At 35.9% G+C, this 19644-nt stretch overlaps 1 protein-coding gene across 4 annotated transcripts in view; it reads right to left on the bottom strand.

The window, feature by feature from the left end:
• The window catches only part of tmem117 (transmembrane protein 117), a 77809-nt gene that overhangs the window by 47194 nt on the left and 10971 nt on the right, over positions 1–19644 (bottom strand). The gene's annotated exons all lie outside the window — the stretch shown is intronic.

Raw genomic sequence — 19644 nt, forward strand, 5'->3', positions numbered from 1 at the left:
AATCTAAAATATTCACAGTAGGACCAGGAGTGTCATTTTACAAAAGGAAACAATGGAAAGAAACAGACCAGCATTTAATTGGATCCATTGTTTCCAAGGTTTTAATCTTTCATCTCTTTAAGATCATCATCATTTTAATCTGTGCTCCTTTGAGTCTGTAATCCCACACATGTAGTGTAATCCCACACATGTGGCCTTGATCTGTTTTTAATAGTGTGATATATGGATTACGACAGAGGTCTTCAACCCTTGTCATCAAACTCTCTGTCTCACATGTTTTAGATGTCTATCTGCTCCATTATGGAAAACTAGAATATACCAGACTAAATATACCAGACAGTGGGTCCTAAAGACCATGGTTTAAGACCCCTGTTTCAGGTTTAGGATTTAGGGGAGTGGTGGCCAAGTGGTGAGGGCATAGGGCTCTGAATCCTGAGGTTGCCAGTTCGATCCCACACACTGTCACTCTGGCTCTCTGAGCAATACCCTTAAAATGATATTTGACCATCATACTGCAATCTATGTTTTCTTAAAATCCTGCACTGCTCATTTAGGATCAAGATTAAAATACCATCCTCAAGCCCCCTCAAGTGTGTTGCTTTGCTCACATAAGTGTAAAAAAAAATTTTCAGTACCTGTTTGGAATATCAAAGCAGTAAGGTACAAACCATTACCACTGGTACATACCATACCTTACTGTGGTTAAAAAAAATAACAAAATAAAATAAAAAACTATGTGGCAAGAATTGAAGCATCAGTTGGATGGATGGATGGATGGATGGATGGATGGATGGATGGATGGATGGATGGATGGATGGATGGATGGATGGATGGATGGATGGATGGATGGATGGATGGATGGATGGATGGATGGAAGGATGGATGGATGGATGGATGGATGGATGTTTTTTCTTAGCAACTGTTACTTTAATGAAGAAACGTAACGTTCGTTAAACTTTAAGAACAACAAAAAACAACCCATCACCAAACTTCAAAACATTTGACAAGCACCTAAAGTTCTGCTTTCATGCATTGAGCCCTGTTGTTAATTAAAAAACCCTCCATGAGTTAGCTAGGCTAGCACACAAATCTATTTCTGCTGCTTATTAGCGTATTGCTCACACAGAAACACACCGCGCTTCATCTCTGCCAGCTGTGATCCGGTGCCAGGAGCGTCCATTTTCCCAGGAAGAACCCTTTGTTTTTCTCTCCTCGAGCTCAGTCAGCATCCCTTTCAGTAAAGAGCTCCTCGTAGGAGCGATTGTGCTTGTGTGTTTGTGCACGCAAACAGTGCAGCGCAAAAAGAGACAGCAAATGCAGAATGCCCCATTTATTTTCCCATTACAGCCTGGCTGCTTTCCTCTCCAATAGTTTTACATGCTGTTAATCCTCTGCTGGCTCAATGTTAATTGTTTATGCCTGCCCTCCTTTATGCAGATACCTCAGAATAGGGACATTTGTGTTGAGCTTTAGCCTACAAATGATATATCTAAAATATATTTTAAAAAGAACTAAGAAAATTCGTAATTAAAAGTTGGTGCTAATTTTTACCAAAAATTTCAAAACGTCTTTTATCAACAATATCTAACTTATAGATTTTGATAGTCAGACAGCAAAGAGTCCAAGGTTTCGGCCACACATACGCCATGCTTTGTTATTTTCCAGGGCTCATCACAGTTGCATAATTGAGCTGACTTGCATGGGTGAACTTAATTGCCTCGCTCGCCAATGAGCCATGGCTGGGAAGTTGGTGCACACACAGTGTGTATCGGCAGATCTGACTTTTAAAGCAGCTACATCACATAATCGACCTGGGCCACACACGCACACCCACACACAGTCTTATATGGCCATGATGTAAACAGAGGTGATTCAAAAGCACTCAGCCAAATCTGGGTTTTAGGCACTGCATCTCCCTACAGTAAGGCACCCTGATAAGGAATGATTCATGAGTTCAGTCTCACAGTCGGGCTCTGTCCAGATGGGGACAAAGACAACAGTCACAAGACAAATGTGCAGGACACTAACCCAAAGCAAGAAGGAGACAAAAGGACAGAAGACACTGCTTAGCATGTTTTAACCCTAAAACCTTATTTCACAGCTATAATATAAAGCCTTGCTACCAAAAAACATGTTACATGTTTGCAATGCAAAGAATTTAAAAATGACCTCTTATTCTATCTGAAAAGATGCTGCCCTTCTTCAAGTGGTTCCTAGGTTACACATGCAGCTATGTCTCCATCTACTGGCGATACTAAGACACTACAGTAGAACTAAACTGCTCAGATTGGAGAAGTTTAATTCAGACATATCAAGCTGGAGATATAAATAATCTCTCCATCTTCCCTCTTTAATAATGAGGAACTAGTAAGGTTATAGTTACAAATATTAGCGGATCTATTGATGCCACTTTAATAATTTTGCAAATTGTCATGTTTTAAGCCCACGCCTCAATGTATAACTTGAATCTTATATAGGTGCACACCTAAAAGGCAAATACAATTCACAGGTTGTACTTTGTGAACTCAAATCTAAATTGGTTCTAATCAGAAGCACATTTAGAAAACATTTTTTTTTTTTTTTACAAAAGTTCTGTACAGTTAAAAAAAAATATTAAATCAATACAAAACGAAATAAAACGGGATATAAAACAATAAATTAGGAATAAAAAATAAACACACAGACTGAAATGACTAGAGCAAAAATGGCAGGAAAAATAAGTAACTTCTTCAAGACTGCTTTCTCCTCCACAGCGTTTGTGTTCTACAAAAAAAGTTTTTCTTTTAGTAATACCTATTTCCCAAAAAGGGGTGGGTTTCTGCAGTAAAAAACTAATAACTGTCCTGTCAATGGAATCTACTATTGAACAGTGGATCTTGCAGCTCCTTACTATGGGCCTCTGGGCTACTTCTCTTATTAATTTTAAGGTGGTTGGTAGGTAGGTTTGCTATCATGACACACTCCTCCATTAAATAATTGATTGAACAGCCAATCTTTTAATGTGTTCAAGGTTCCAAGTTTCCATAACTCAATTCCTGACCTGCTGTTTTTTTAATTACCATTTTCCAACAAACCTCTGAGGACCTGTATGTTCTAGAATCTGTCTTTTCATCTTTTTTTATAAGTCACTGTATGAGTCTGAACTCTCATCAGATGCAGCTGATATGATGAACTAGAGCAGACTAGATATTTAAAGGGGCGTCATCTCTATCGTAATACTCTCACTTTGGTTAGTTTTATCCACTCCAAAGAAATTATAGTTATGCCTTAACTAGTCATTTCAGTTGACCCTAAGAAAGGTTTAAATTCATTTTTACTAGTTTAGATTTGGTACAGATTTTAAAGCATGCATACTTCTTCTCCTTCCATCTCCATGAAACAGAATTATCCCAAATAATCTCTTTTTCTTGTTTGCTCTGCGATTGAGCCACTGTCTATTTGCCATCTACCCTCAGCGTTACCAGTGTTAGCTATCGTTATCACAAATTCATAATAATAATTTTCATAATACACCATTATCATACAGAATGCATATTATTATCATATGACAATTCAATTAAATCCACTTTTTTTCTCCCACTAGGGGAAATTAATTAAGAGCAGAATGCAGTACATAATACAAATCAAAAACCTTATTCACAACATACAAACGGTCTATATGCGCACATTTATAAACTCCCAGGGAACGCTACACAGACTTTAAGAGCTTGATTACAAAAGGGATGAAATGTGAGTATGACAATGAAAATGACTTATTGCTGCATGATGCCAATGCGGTAAAAGCCTGCCCTGCCATTACTGTTTTCTTTCATAGATTTTATCTTTTTTTAAGTTATAATTTCAAATGGAATCCTTTGCGGTTTAGATATCTGTGTGTTATCTTTCCCTGATTTTGGAGAGTAAATATTTTAAAGATGAATGCTCACAAAATGTATTTTCTGTTAAATGTCTGCCTGTACTTTTATCAAAATGTTTTTTTAACTATTGTTTTAATTACTGGTCATTTTCTGTAGACAGGCAAAATCCTCAGAGTAAAAAAAAACTAGGTTTTATTGTGGCCTCTCTATATATTTACATCTCTACCATTGGGCTGTTAACATTATAAAAACTATTTTCTGGCTCAACTCAATCAGTTTAACCTTTGTCTCAACAGGGAATGCGGTCTTGTTCAGCAGCTTCTCACTCTGCTTTATTAACTTGCCTTATTATAAAGAAATCCCTCTGGTGTTACCTGCAACCCCCTGGTTATTACCTCCTCCAAGGAGGTTATGTTTTAGTTTGTCTGTCTGTCCGTCTGTGAATAAATCTTAATGAAATTGCACCTCAGTCCAGGGAAGAATGTATTACATTTTGGTGATGATCCGGATCATCATCTGGATCCAATAAGTTTTTCAAAGACTCTGTGAATACAGACATTCATTTAAGGTGGACGTCACAATATATGGGGGAAATTAACTACTTGGCAGAGGGCAGTGCTCTCAGAGTGCTTTTGTAGTTACTTCTCTGATTATATGATTCCAATTTAGGACAGTTTGAGAATTTGTTTCTCCCATAGTCTTAACCTCACTATAAATATCCATTTTCCCTTCATGCAGGAAAAAGGGCAAAAATTGTTTCAGGATTTCTATAAGGAAGGGGTCGTCTGCTCCTCTACAGACCTGTATATTACAATTAAACTTTATAGATATGTTAAAGTAAGGAGCATTGCAAAATCTTTGTTTTATGATCTCCCTTGCCTTCCACATGAGCAATCATGAGGTGAACTTTGACATCTTAATCCCTTAAAAGGGTCACTAGTTTAAAAAATGTACAGTTCTAATCAATTACATTACATGATGGGTATTTAACCACCAGAAAAAAAGGAAAATGGTCATTAGAATTGGTCTTCGATTAACAGATTTAGATTTAGACCACTTTATTAAAGTCACCTGGGGCTACATGTATTTGATTGAGCTGTACAGGAGACAGACAACATAAATAGATAAATAAATAATATAATGCAGTTTGAAAATTATGATGATAAAAATATGACAGGGAGTTTTGTGATAAACTCCTACAATAAGTACAGTTCAGTAGCCTCGTGAGACCATCCTGATCTCGCAAGCTTTCAAGATTTCACTCGCTAAGGTAAAAGATAGCACATTTAAAAAACAGAAAAAAACAAACTAACAGCCGCACTACAGAGAGTTTAGAAGTCGAGTGGCTGTTAGTTTGTTTTTTTTAGCGTCCTGAAGGCAAGAAAGGTATTTTATTTTTAAGAAAATGTCCAGATGAAGAGAGATGAACATTGTTCTATGATAGAATTTGCTTAGCTCTAACAAAATTTGAATTTCAATTTTCCTTTCAAAGACAAATTTTACCAAATACTGAAGATGTTTGTGGTAGATGTGGAATCTGCAATCCTGCAGAGATTCTTTCTTTGGTCCAGCTTTGACAAATTTTGGAAATTTTATTTTAGTAAAATGTGCAAGGAACTCTTAAAAACTATGAATACTTTACCACAGGTTAGTATTTTTGGCCTTCCAGAAAAATATATATCTGATTATCTGATAAAGAATTAGAAGTAACAGTAATTTCTAAAGGCAGTCACCTTCTCACTGGAAATATATGGCTGCTTTTTCCGGTACACGATGGATTATTGACATTGTGTCTCTTTTGATATTAACAAGATTTGAATATTTTAAAACTTTATAGAAAATTTGGCAACAATTTATGGATTTTTTTATTTTTTATTTTTTACAACAAGGTCCCCAACACATTTCTTTTCTTTGTTTTTTGATGCTTCCTGTTTTTTTTCCTTATGTTTTAGTTTTATGTTCGAAAAAGTTATTTAAGTTCTATACAAACACACCAAATGTACTTCTGTATGTGTAAATATCTTCATATATAATTTGTCATCTCTAATTAAGTAGAAACAGTAGCTGACATAGTTGATATGAAAATATCCCTTTGGTTTTAGTTTGCACAGGGGAAAAAAACAATAATCTCTTCCTGGACATGTTGTCAACAGAGGCTATGGAGAAAACCACTGTAAGAAAAAACAACAATGTCCTAAGAGAAAGGTTGGACAATTTTTTTAGAAAACCTTCTTTAAAAACATAGGGGCTACAGTAAATAGCAGAATAAATAAAACAGATACATTTACATATTATCCTGGACCGATTACGTCATATCCTAAAAATAAGATTAATTAGTGGATATAAATATTGTTTGTTAATTCGTTACGCATACAGGTTAGACTCCAGAGCAATACAAATGTTTAGGATATTTCTCTGCATATCTTTACATTCACACAGATTTTTCTAGCTGTTCCTGGACATTAAGTGGGAACCGTTTAATAATTGGTTTAATCCCTTGCTTAATGAAGGATGCATCATGCTCTGTAGTAGCACACAATTATTTAGGTTTTGAGATTTTCTAAATGTGAGATTTGACCTAGCAGATGAAAATTAAAGTCTTAAACCATCACACCAGGATCATTCGAAACACATATAAGAGGAAATCCTACAACTGAAACAACTCATATCTTATTGGCTAATATGTATTATTAGGGATAACTGACACTAGAATTTAGGGCTATATTGCTTTTTCATAACAGTATTGTTGTTATATCTCTAACCAATACTATATACAATGCCACTCTGTTTGGACACCATGAAAAAAAGCAAGCTTACAGCTGAAATTGCATCTGACATGTCCAAAAAAAAACAATAACAGCACACAGTCAAGGCCATCCTCCTGAAACACACACAAAAAATTGCAACACAGTGTTTGATAGTTACTTAAAAATACCTGAAAATACTATAAGCCAATATCAGTGCTTTTACAGTTATAAAGTGCATATATAGCAATTATATTAAGAGCTCAAACCTATATTAATCTGCTTGTTTCGAAAATCCATGCATTTTTAAGTAAAGTTAAAGGTTACTTTTCATACACGTCTAATTCATTTTAAAATGCTTAACGCTGCAATGAATTACTCATTACAACGTTGGTTTATATGAGAAAAAAAACAATTATATTTATATTATTTTTTAATGAATCTAATCAGTCTCTTGGTGCAAGTGTCACATAATAATAAAATCTAAAGAAATAGAGAGTTAGACTACAACTGTTAATTATTGAGACCCTGTTTACTTATGGTATGAAAAAATTGTCTCGTTTTTCTTGTTCATTTTTTTTTTGTTTCAGTCTTTTAACAAAAAAGCTGTTGTTTTTTTTATAGTATTATTTCCATCTTAGATAACACCGCCCCCTGCTTATCAAACAGGAGCATATGCACAGTCAATGACTTGATGGGTTGGGTTTTCATAGAAAATGTTTAACCAATCTGACTATTTTATCTGATTAAATTGTTTCTGTAAAGTGCCTTGTGATGTTGTGAATTGGTACTATATAAAGAAAAAATAATTAACTGACTGATTAAATACAATTTACAGACTATTTACACTAGTACATTCAATTATATTAATAATCAAATCTAAAAAAAACTAATATCACTCAGCCTGGCTCAGTCCCTCTTATAGCCAAAATTCAAATTCCAACACTCAGATCTTGAGATTATACATATTTACTGCAAACTCAAAAAGATCTCAGTCAACATGACCATATATGGAAGCATCCTCTTCGTTAGCCTGCTCATATTTGCCCAATATGAAAGAACGGTCCATCCTGTCTGCTCTCTTCCCTGGTGGAACCTGGGTAAAGCCAAGATCTGCTTGATGGTGACATAAGTCGCTCTCCTCCTGAGCACCACTCCATATTTATATGTGGCTCTTGCAATACATTTCTCCTGCTTAAGATATGTTTTTCAAAACAACAACTTTGGTGCCATGTTAACATTTTACGGACCATTCATGCTTAGACATAATCTAAGAGGAAGAAGAAACAACTACAGGCTTGGGAACTCATTAGTGCAGCTACCTTGAGTCTGCCTCCTCATTTATGGCCAATCACTTGACAGGCATCACTTTGATATTCATAATGAACAATAACTAGAAAACACTGTCCAGTTTCAGTTTACTCTATATGTCTGCTGAGCTCTGTGAAGCTTAAACCTGCATGAACTCATTTCTGTATTCATCTGGCTAGTGAGCAGTTTAACTTTAAAAAGAGACTGATAGAGGAGGCTGTTCTGTAAAAATGTAGGACGTTTGGGGCGTTTGTTGTATTAGTATTGAATGTTCAACATTTCTGAGTATTCTAATTAAGAAAAAAAATGGATTTTACTACTGTTCCATAAATACTGGTGAAATATGAGTAAACTGCAATTGCAGCCATATTTGTATGCATTTTTAAGTAGTAACTAGAAACCACAGTGTTGTGAATAAATCCTTTGTTTTTGTTCTCTTTCACTGACAAATGTTTATTTTCATGTAATAAATAATTTTACTGACAAAGATAAGAAAAAGAAAAAGCATTTAAATTTTAGATTTAAAACCTGTCCAAAGCAAACTAAGTGGAAAAAAGGAAGCACCCTTTTGTTTGTTTAAAATGAAACTTGTGTTATTATTGTGTTAAAATTTCTTATAATTGTGTAATTTTTATTATGCAAACCAAGGAATGGAAATATATGGGCTTCAAGAATTGTCCCCAAAAATCAGTAGCACATATTTAGACTACGGTAATAGTCAAAAAAATAGCATTCAGACTTAAAAAAAACCCCATTATCGATCAGTATCTAGTTTCCATGACCAAGATGCTGCGAACAAAACTCCTACAATAAGTACAGTTCAGTAGCCTCATGAGACCATCCTGATCTCGCAAGCTTTCAAGATTTCACTCGCTAATCAGTCTGGAGACTCTCCGTTGAAGATAATTTGGAGCCGTTCACCAAACGAACGTCCAATCAGCGTTGGCTTTGAGGCAGGTTGAGGTGTGACGCAACGAGAAGCGCGACAGTTCAGTCTAAAGAACATGGCGGCTTCAGCCGATAAAACTAGCGTTAGCGTGGCTATCGAGCAAGTTTTATCGGAATTACAGAGTATTTCTTCACTGAACGAAGAGCAAAACACTGCTCTGGAGGCTTTTCTCAGAGGAAAATATGTTTTTGCTCTTCTCCCAACTGGTTTCGGCAAGAGTAGCCTGGCTGTTAGTACGTCATATGCTTCGTTGATCTGATTGGTTTATTTGGCCCGTCTATCACCAACATAGGCCAATCAGCTTACCAGTATTTTCGCCCCTTCCCAAAATTACTTCAACCGAAGGTTTCCAGATGCATATGCGGAGCAACTCCATCTGGCGGAGTCAGGTTAACAGTTCAGAGCATCAGATGCACACTTCCATTTGATTCTAATGATGAACAGAAATGTTTTCTGAAACTAGAAGTGGCTTTTTGTCTGGTAGTCTAATGCATAAGGCTGGATTTGTTGGTTGTTGGTTAGAACTACACCTCCCTGATATCACTGTGTCAAGTTTAAAGTTTGGTGCAATAGGGCTGTTTTTTCTAGTCATTGGCTTGGCCCCTTAGCTCCATTAAAAAGGACCCAAGACATTTTGGACAACTACATCCTTCCAACTTCTGTGATTGACTGGCGACCTGTCCAGGGTGTACCCTGCCTCTCGCCCGTAGACAGCTGGAGATAGGCACCAGCACCCCTCGCGACCCCACTTGGGATAAGCCTGATGGAAAATGGATGGATGGATCCTTCCAACTTTATCAGACCTGTTTAAGAAATGGCCATTGCCTTTTCCAACATGACTGTCCCCTAGAATCATAAGGTCATGGATGATTAATTTGGTGTTGAGGAAAAACTCAACCCAACAAAGCACCTAGTGGTAAAAGCAAAAGCAGAAAGCCAAGTCTTCTATCCAGCATTAGTCTCAAATGGAAGAAAGTTTGCAAACTCCAATAAATGAACACCTTAACCTTGTAAAAGTTTTCTCAGAAGAATTAAAGCTGCAAAACTGCTACCGAACCCTTAAGAATGGGATGTCAGATGCAGATTGTGTGTGAAGTTGGATGAGCAATTATTTTTGGCAATGCAGTGTATGCTTAAGCAACCCGCATCCCAATTGTTAAACCAACAACATTGATTTTCTACTAGCCCTTTGTATCTGGTACCTTAACCTAACTTATGCCTCATTGTTTACAGAATGCCGATCTGTGGTCACACATTAGATGGCAGAAAAACAGATGAATGTTGTTTTATTGCTGATAAACACAAAAGGATGGGAATAAAACTTGTTAATATTTTAATAAATTACTTTAACCTTAACAACATGGGGTGAAAACAATATATTGTCCCTATTTATTTGCAGCAGCCAATCTGAGAATCTGTGGTTCACCACCAATCACATTCTGAAGTTTGCAGACGACGCAACGGTGGTGGGCCTCATCAGAGAAAACAAAGACCAGGACTACAGAGAGGAGGTGGAGCAGCTGGTGGACTGGTGCAAAGAGAACAGCCTGATCCTGAACCTGAAGATGAAGGAGATCATTGTCACCTTCAGGAAGAACCAGCCAAACAGGCTCCACTGCTCATCAACAGCTCAGCTGTAGAGGTGGTCAGCAGCACCAAATTGCTGGGGGTGAACATCACAGACACCCTCACCTGGACTGTAAACACCACCTCACTGGTCAAAAGGGCACAAAAGAACATGTACATCCTACAGAGGATGAGGAGAGCCCACCTGCCCCCACCCATCCTCCCCACCTTCTACAAAAGCACCATAGAGAGCGTTCTGACCAGCTGTCTCACTGTGTGGTGTGGAGGATGCAGCGCCTCAGACTGGAAGAAAGTGAGGAGAGTGGTGAGAATAGCAGAGAAGGCATTTCATCCCAGCGCTGCATGTCCTGAGCTCATAAAATCACCAATAACCCCTCACACCCCCACAATGGACTGTTCTCCCTGCTGCCCTCTGGGAAAGGGCTTCAAAGCCTCCAATGCAGGTCCAGCCAATTCCGAAATAGACAGCTGAACTGTTGAAAAAACTCTAAATCATGTAATAGACTCTGCATCATACAACACCAAACCAAAACACTGCATAATTTCCCCATATATATTTAATGCTCTGGACTTCCATATCAATGCGTTTTTTTTCTTTTGTTGTTTGTTCTTTTTTTTATGTTTTTTTCTCCCACACTGTTTAAATTTGATCACTTCTGCACTTAGAGAAATGGAAATATCATAAGAGCTGTAGAAAATGAAATTTGACAATAAAAGTTATCTAAGTCTAAGCGTAGTCTAATCTGACTTTTCCACACTCACTATACACCATGAAAAACACATTATGCAAAATAAATACCCACAGGGGTTAAAGCCAGAATAAGAACAGGACATTTATAGTATTAAGAAGTGTAGATTGTATCTTGAGGTTACAGTCTATCTATTTTTGCCTCTTCTGATTTAAAATAACATAATATCAGCCCTCCCTCCTTAGCATCTCCTAGAAGAGCTGGATCCTTATTCATCTCCTTCTTCATCTCTATTCAGCACAGGGCCAGGGAGGGATGAGAAGCTGGGAGCTGGGGACACGACTGATCTCCCCAGAGGTCGACTCATCTGTTACTAAGTACCTAGATAATAAATCAATGAATGAAAAAATGACATCAGAGCTGCCTCCTAAGGGATACGGCAGCTGAGCTAAGATACAGAGCTGGACTACTGGGCCATGGCATCTCTTCCATTAAGAGATCTGCTGGACTACTTCATTTTACTTAGGTTTTGACTCTGAGCCAAAAGGTAATACAGGTTCTGGTAAAAAGGCCATTTACTTTTGGCTGGTGTCCATTATTGCTAGTCTAGCAATTTGTGCAATATTTTATGTCTTTGTTATTATGGAAGAACAAAAAAGCCCCCAGCTAAATACAAAAGTAATGTAAAGGTTACTTAGCTTCTCTTCTAATCAAATCATACTATAATACTAATATACTTACTATGTTAAGAGTTGAATACATAAAGAAATAAAAAAGAATAATCATATTACTTATGTTATGGCTCCATGCACATCGGGGATTTATTGCATCTGTGTGTTAGGTTTCTTTTATGTTTTTCTTTTGATGTTCAGTTTTGCTTTGCTCTTTGTTTTATAGTTTTTTATGGTTTATTTCTTATTTTGTTGTGTTCTTTGTGTTTTTTCTCAGCTACTGTCTCAGTCTTGGTTCTGTTATATTTTTTTTCGTTTCAGTGTTAGTTTTGCTTTACTCCTTGTTTTCTAGTTTTAGTGGTTTTATTTATTTATTTATTTTTTATGTGTTCTCTGGTCCTTCTTAGTTATTGTTTCAGACTTGGGTCTGTTATGTTTTTCTTTTGAGTTTTCAGTTTTGCTTTGCTCCATGTTTTATATTCTTAGTGGTTTAATTATTATTTTGTTGTGTTTTTTCTAGTTATTTCCAGTCTTCTAGGTTTTTTTATTTGTTCCCTTCTGCTTTTTGTATTTTTGGATAACCTGCCTCTGTTTTCAGTTATTTTAATTCATCATTAAATATACTTACCATTCACCTCTGCCTTCCTGCCTCTGTTTTTGGGTCCTCAACCCATAACCAAATCCTGACACACTGAGTCTTACCAAAGATCAAGGGCGTAGCTAACACTGCATCAGCCAAGACAATTAGCCTTAAATAAGTGGGCTTGCTATGCTGGTGAAATAAACACATGTATGCCTCTATTTGTTAAAGTTACAGTTTAGATTATTACATGGTGCATTTTCAGTCAGGAGCAATGAAATATAACAACTTGGGAATATATTCACAGGTGCCTTAAACATGTGAAAAACTTAAATTTCATAAACATAATCTAAACTCCTAGTTATTTTAACGTATTTCAAGTAGGTTAAAAACCAAATGCAAATCACTAAAACACCAGGTAGAGAGACGAGCAAAAAGAGCGTAATATATGTGTACATAAATTAGTACAAATATACACATACATTTATACATACTGTGCATGACGGAGAATGCAGGTGATGAGTTTGCCACTGTTTATCTGTTTAGATGGAAATAGGAAGAAAAAATAAAAAAAAACACCTATCTGATTCTACCTTTTTCTATATGTAAAGATATAATAATAATTGAACTTTATTGATCTCACATTGGAGAAATTGACCCCTGCATTTAACCCATCCCCTTGGGGACCAGTGGGCTTCCATCGCGGGGCGCCCAGAGAGGAATCAGGGGTTAAGGGTCTTTCTCAAAGACCCAGATTGGCATTCTGAAGGAGTGGAGCTCGAACTCAGAACCTCAGCTCTATGCCCAAACCACTAGGCTGCCACCGCCCCCCTAATATATCAGTAGTGTATAAATCAAACTCTGTTAAGATCTTGCACATTTTCTGTGTAGAGTGAATATAAAGTAAAACCTTTAATTATAATTTAATTCAAAATTATTAGTAGGCCCAATAGTAATGATATATAATGCCCAGCACTTTTCTTCAGTAATTAAATATGATAAAATCATAAAAGTATATAAGTACATAAGTAAATACACTTAGTGAAGTGACTTGGTACCCAGAAAAAATCTTAATACTTCATGATACTTTAAACAATTTGTTGAAACCTTAATTAATTTAAGGTTTCAGCAAATTATGTCAGCGTTTATTACTCCTAATATTTAGTTTCATGGATGATTTCTTTTTTAACACATTTTCCATCTTTATCGTGTTAGTAAATATAATATATTTAGCATTACAATAGTTTTGTGATAACTTTTCACTCTGATAAATTCTGAGATAATGGTGTGAAAAGGTGCTTCAAAATGTTCACCAGAAGCAAAACTATTAGCATCATTGACAAAAAGATCGAATAAATGCGTTATATTTAAGACATTACCGATATAATTATGTTATTGATAAGTTTAATAATAATAAAATATAATATACACACACATATATAGATACTGTAGATAGATAGATAGATAGATAGATAGATAGATAGATAGATAGATAGATAGATAGATAGATAGATAGATAGATAGATAGATAGATAGATAGATAGATAGATAGATAGATAGATAGATAGATAGATAGATAGATAATAAAATAATAACCAAATTAGTGCTTACTCTTTAAAATGATGATGTATAAATATTATAATATTTTGTTAACATAAAATTATGCAAATTATAATTTTATTTATTAGAGTTTGAGGTACACATTTTTACATCCAATTACATTTTGGCCATTTAGAAAGAAGAAAAAAAAAATACAAACCAACAACAGAATTTTTCTTGAATTCCCTCAGACTCAGACTATCTATAGGCTTCAAAGGTTCATAAATTCTATACGGTATTTTCAACACACTTATAAGAAAAAAATCCTCATCCAAAAGATACTTATGAATTGGACAGCAAACCTCTGTAATATGATGGGGATAATAGAGTAGCTGATAGACACATTCTTTAATTGTATCATCCACACATTTACCAAGTCCACACAGTTCAATCCCAGACTTGCAGTTCTATACATAGATAAGCCATCACAGGCATGGCTTCCTACTTAATAACATATGACAGAACCCAGATGGCTTCCTGTAGGCTACATTCATCAAGGCCCCATAGAGGAGAGTTAGAAGAGCACCAACAGGGAGACACACTTCAACCCAGCAGAAAACACACATACACACACAGAACACTGCAGCGTTTCCATTTGTTACAACAGCGCCGATCAAACAAGCAGCTTTTCCCACATCTTTGACCTTTTCTTGCGCCATTCACAGTATGAAATGACTCATTAAAGAGGAAGGAGACGAGACAAACTGAATATAAGCTGATTTAATACACTGAAAGCAAAAAAAATGAATACAGGTAAGATAATATATAACATGTCTTAAAAATTAGCATTCACTAAAGCTTGCAGAATTTCCGAAGTCTTGGGGAAGCATTATGCTAATTAGACATTATGCTAATCGGAAATAAGAGCCACTTTCTCTTTTAACATTAGGAGGTCGAGTTCCCTAACTAGCTTTACATATAATGCAATAGTTCAATGAAGACGTGCTGCATGTTGTGGATAGAAAGACTGTGCATGCATCCAAACAAAAAGTTTTTTTTTTTTTTTTCAAATAAGTGGGACATCCTCACGATCAATGAGGAGATTCATTTGTCTTGACTTGCCAAAACCATCAATTTAAGCCAACATAAAAAGTGTTTCTCTATGGCACTGAACTCAGTTTCATTTACTCCATTAAATATGACTACAGCAGCTGTAGAACCAGTGAATTGAAGCTGTTTTAGATTCTAGAGTCAATTAAAGTTATGGAGGAGGATCTTTTATTTCCGGGTGGACCATCTAAATAAGTGGTCCTCCTAAATGTCAATCATTCTGGTGATATGTTTGCGTAAGGCAGTCCTACGTGCTAGTCCCTTTAGCTATTTTTTTCTGTGCATGTGCACTTTCAGGCGTATATCTTTGGTGAGCTAAGGTACAGTAGTGACTAACAAAAAAGATGGCACAGGCACCAAGTAGTAAACAAACGGGGAAGTGATCATCTGTCTGAACGGTCAGTTAACCGAGTTTGCTATAAAGTCCACTATATAGTCCCTGCTCTATATAGTAGTTGAGGGATTTAGGAGTTAGGACGGATGTTTGGACACAGTAAGCTTGCATGAGCTATGAGAACAGCAACCTTTAAAGAGAGCATGCAAGAGGAGAAATGAGCTCATGCATGCTCTGGCACGTGCTTTTTTTAAGTGGAAAGGGTGGATGTTTTAAAAAGATTTCAGAAAATCCTCCACACTACCTTTAATTATGCTCAACATTTAGAAAACATGCGCTAAGGTACAGCAAAGATCTGTTCAAAATCCTTGCAGGGTCTATAAAGAGATCCCTCTAAACAGCTCATGCCAGATTCCACCAATCCAGACCTTAACACCAAATTTATTAAATCATCGGCTATCCAGGGCCGAACAGAGATTTATCTTGCATGAGAGGTACAGTGGGCTTAAGGTTTAAAAAAAAAAAGTCACAGAATTAGTGTCTCAAAAAAATTTTTTTTTGAAAAATCTGTAACTAACTGTAGAGTTATTTTTTTTAGTTGCTTTTTTTTTTCAATTATTCATTATTACTTTGGGAAGATGAAAACAGAAGTCCAGAGAAAGTACAAAATAAAGGAGTCATTATCTTAAGGACAGCATACTCAAAATTGATAAAAGACCTCATTAAGCAACTGAAGTAAATTCTGAAAAGAAATAAATAATTAAAGAGAAAATCTTACTGTTGGTATATCTTGATTTTTTAACACTACTGAAAATCCCTGTCATGACCAGCAAAAAAATTGGAAAACGGATATCATCCCTTTGTATGGATTAAAAAGTGTCTTTAAATTACTGTAAATAATGTCTCATTTGACTTTCCTTCTGACAACTTTCAAACAACATGGAAACGGAAATACTGTCTAACTGAAAGTCGGGCAACCAGGAGAATTAGCTAATTGTAATATTTAAACTACGAACAGCAATTAGAAAATTTATTTATTTTTACCAATAGAGGTTCAATGTCCTTGTTTTAAAGAGATAACAACAATCATGGGTGCTAATAAGTTTTTTATATTGAATACTGTCAACAGTATTATATATACAGCATTGATATTAGTTAGAAAAATAGGATCTGGACTTACAAGTTGGAATTTCACTTTAGGGAGGTATTTTGTCTTAACTTTTTTTTTTATATATATATAATGGAAGCTTAAAAATGTCCCTTCTTAAGAAGAAATGAAAACAACTTAAGACTTTCCTCTAAAAATGATACATTGAAAACAAAAGTCTTTAGTGAACCAATAATAAAAGATCTTTATCCATGAAAGTACTGTAATATTCATTCAATATTCATGTTCCTTAGGTCAGAATATCCAAGTCATTTTACAACATGTCAAGTTAAGGGCCTACATCATGGCCCGAGGGGGTCTGTATCACTTTCACCAGCACTAAGTAACTTTAAGGAGGCTGAAAGAAACCCTGCCACACAAAACAATTACAAATGTGCAGACTGCTTTACTGCATAGGTCACTTCCCCCTTTCCTATTTGTTATAAAGATGGAAGTCAATGCGACTAAATCTCCATGAGAAACTGTATATTCTTGCAAATTGTGCAAGGTTGATATTCTAGTCACGCTGCACCTTCATACTGGGATCTATACAAGTGTTTTCTGTGAAATTATCAAACATAGCATTACTGCTCTAAACTCGTCAGCACATCAATCGCTGAGAATTTAAACGTTTCTTATTTTCAACATCGTCATATGGCATTGTTTCGCCGCATCTCATTTGCTATTCATCTTTCACACAGCTACTGGAAAAAGAAATTTAGTTCAAAACCCCTGCTGGCAACCGGGAGACTAGGAATTTATCTCGCTATGCACTGTTCCTCTTTGGAAATGCTGTCTTCCTTCAGGCAAAACAATACAGTTTTTGCCCACTGGGTGAAGCAAATATTGCGAAAAACTAAAAGTTCCTTAGAACTGTTTAAAAAAAAAAATAATGATCAAACATTGGAAATAATCTAGAGTCAGTTAAGACAGCTACTTTATTAATCTACAATATATGCTAAGAGACCTAAAAGTTTATGATGCTTCAGAACATGTGGTTTTTCTTAGTCTAACAAAAGTATTTCATCAGTGTATACATAAAAAAAATGCATTTGATATCTATAAGGTGTTTTGCAGGTGTCGTGCTTTTTAAAATTAAAATCAGAAACACAGTAAGCTTTTTGCCAAATAGGTTTTTACACATGCAAGAAATGTGTTTTTGGATTAAGGTGATACACACAAACAAGCAAACATGACATTAATAAATTGGGGAATATATAATTTGGAATACATTCCTGCAAATAGTGTAGCAATGTTATTAGAAAATGGATGCAACTAGTGCACAGAAAGAGCATCATGGTAGATAACATAATAATAACAAACGTATAAAACTAGATAAAATATTAATTACATCTCATTTCATATATATATATATATATATATATATACAATCCCATTCTCATATATTCCAGATCCACACTTTCTAAAAATATGAGATGCTTCTAATATAATTCCCAGGATACTTTTAATATGGAGCATCCCTTTACTATGACCCAGTAAAGATTTTTCTTTATAGTAAACTTCCTCGGTCTAAAAATAGCTGCAGTGTTCTGCTGTCTTTAGCCAATGAAGAAAAAGCTCAGCCTAAAAAAGAAATCAAAAACATAATCTCATCTGACTGAAAAACCGCAATAACAAAGACTGCATGACTAAAATAAACTTCTGAAAAAAAAAAAATATAGCAAATACTGAACCTTAAGACAAATGAGTCATGACAACCAGACTTCCTCCATTTTACCAGCAGTGGTTGGCTAGAGCCCACTCAATAAAGAGCACAAATTGCCTTGAGTGGCTGTACAGAAAAGGCCGTCTCTTGAATCTCCAATGTCCTCCCCTTAAATCAGAGAATCTGTCACAAGTTATTCATCGTCAACAGTTCATTAGTTTCCTTGCAGGAGACGTAAAAGCAAAAGAATACAGTGTTTGTGTGCTCTATGCAAAAACCACACATGAAAACATGACAAATAAATCTGTGTATAAAACTGAAGGCCTAAACGCTTTTCTGACAATCATAACCGAGCACTAGTTGAAAGTAGAGATAGACCGATATCAATTTTTTGGCCAATGTTAGCATATTCTTTTTGTGTTGTATCGGCCATGCTCACCTGCATTCACCAATTCATTACTTCATTTACCAACCATGCCTTGAGGTCACGTGAAGAGCGTGCATCGCTGCTGCTCCACTGGTAATGTTTTCAATAAAATAATTGTAATTAAAATGACACAATGATTTCTCATTGTGTCATTTTAATCATGTAAATGTTGCAAGAAAAAGCAATGCTGGCCTAAAAAATTGGTTCAAAGGATGTGCAGCACATAGAAGAACCACATTAATGATGTGAAAATAATCGCAGTGTTGGGCAGGTTACTTAAAAAGTAACTAATTATAGGTACTAGTTACTTCCAAAAAAACTCATGCTCTTTCTCAACACTGAAGTCCTCAGACATTTTTCTTTCGTTGTTTCTTTCTTTGCACAGGTAAACAGCACATTTCTTCTTCTACGCTTGCATTATCGGCAGAGCAGACGCTGATTGCGCACTTTCATCTGGTTTGGTCTGCCGCGGTTTCCGTAGACTCGTGAACGCGCTTTTAGGAAATCCTATACACTACTGTTTATGCTCTAAAAACATTCTAAATGACTTTGTTTCGAGTAAATAATGGACGCTACCCACTCAGGACACTTGGAATACATTGGACGAGCAGTATGGAGGAATATTGACACGTTTTTTGTGGACTTTTATGGACCTTTCTGCCTCGGGCGCCATAGACCTCCATTATTTGAATGTCAGCAGACAGCAAGAAGCCTCCCAGATCTCCAGATGCATTTGAGATATCAAAAAAGTACTCCAGAGTGTTGTTCAGCATGGGGGTGAGTAGAAAATGAAGGCTAATCATGTTTTGGGTGTACTATTCCTTTAATGATTATTAGAAGCCATTTCAAGGAATGTAGTAAATGAACTGTGGCTGGAGACTTTTAAACATCATCAATACACTATAACAGACTTTTTTAGGATTGACTGAGTGCAACATTTGTGGCCCATCAGGGTTTGCGATTACATGATTTACTGAAATGTTGCATGGAACGTCTATCGTCTCTCCGACGAATACATTCACACATTGAGCTG

The sequence above is a fragment of the Cyprinodon tularosa genome, unplaced genomic scaffold (assembly GCF_016077235.1).
Source record: "Cyprinodon tularosa strain WSP-4 unplaced genomic scaffold, ASM1607723v1 ctg16, whole genome shotgun sequence".
NCBI lineage: Eukaryota > Metazoa > Chordata > Actinopteri > Cyprinodontiformes > Cyprinodontidae > Cyprinodon > Cyprinodon tularosa.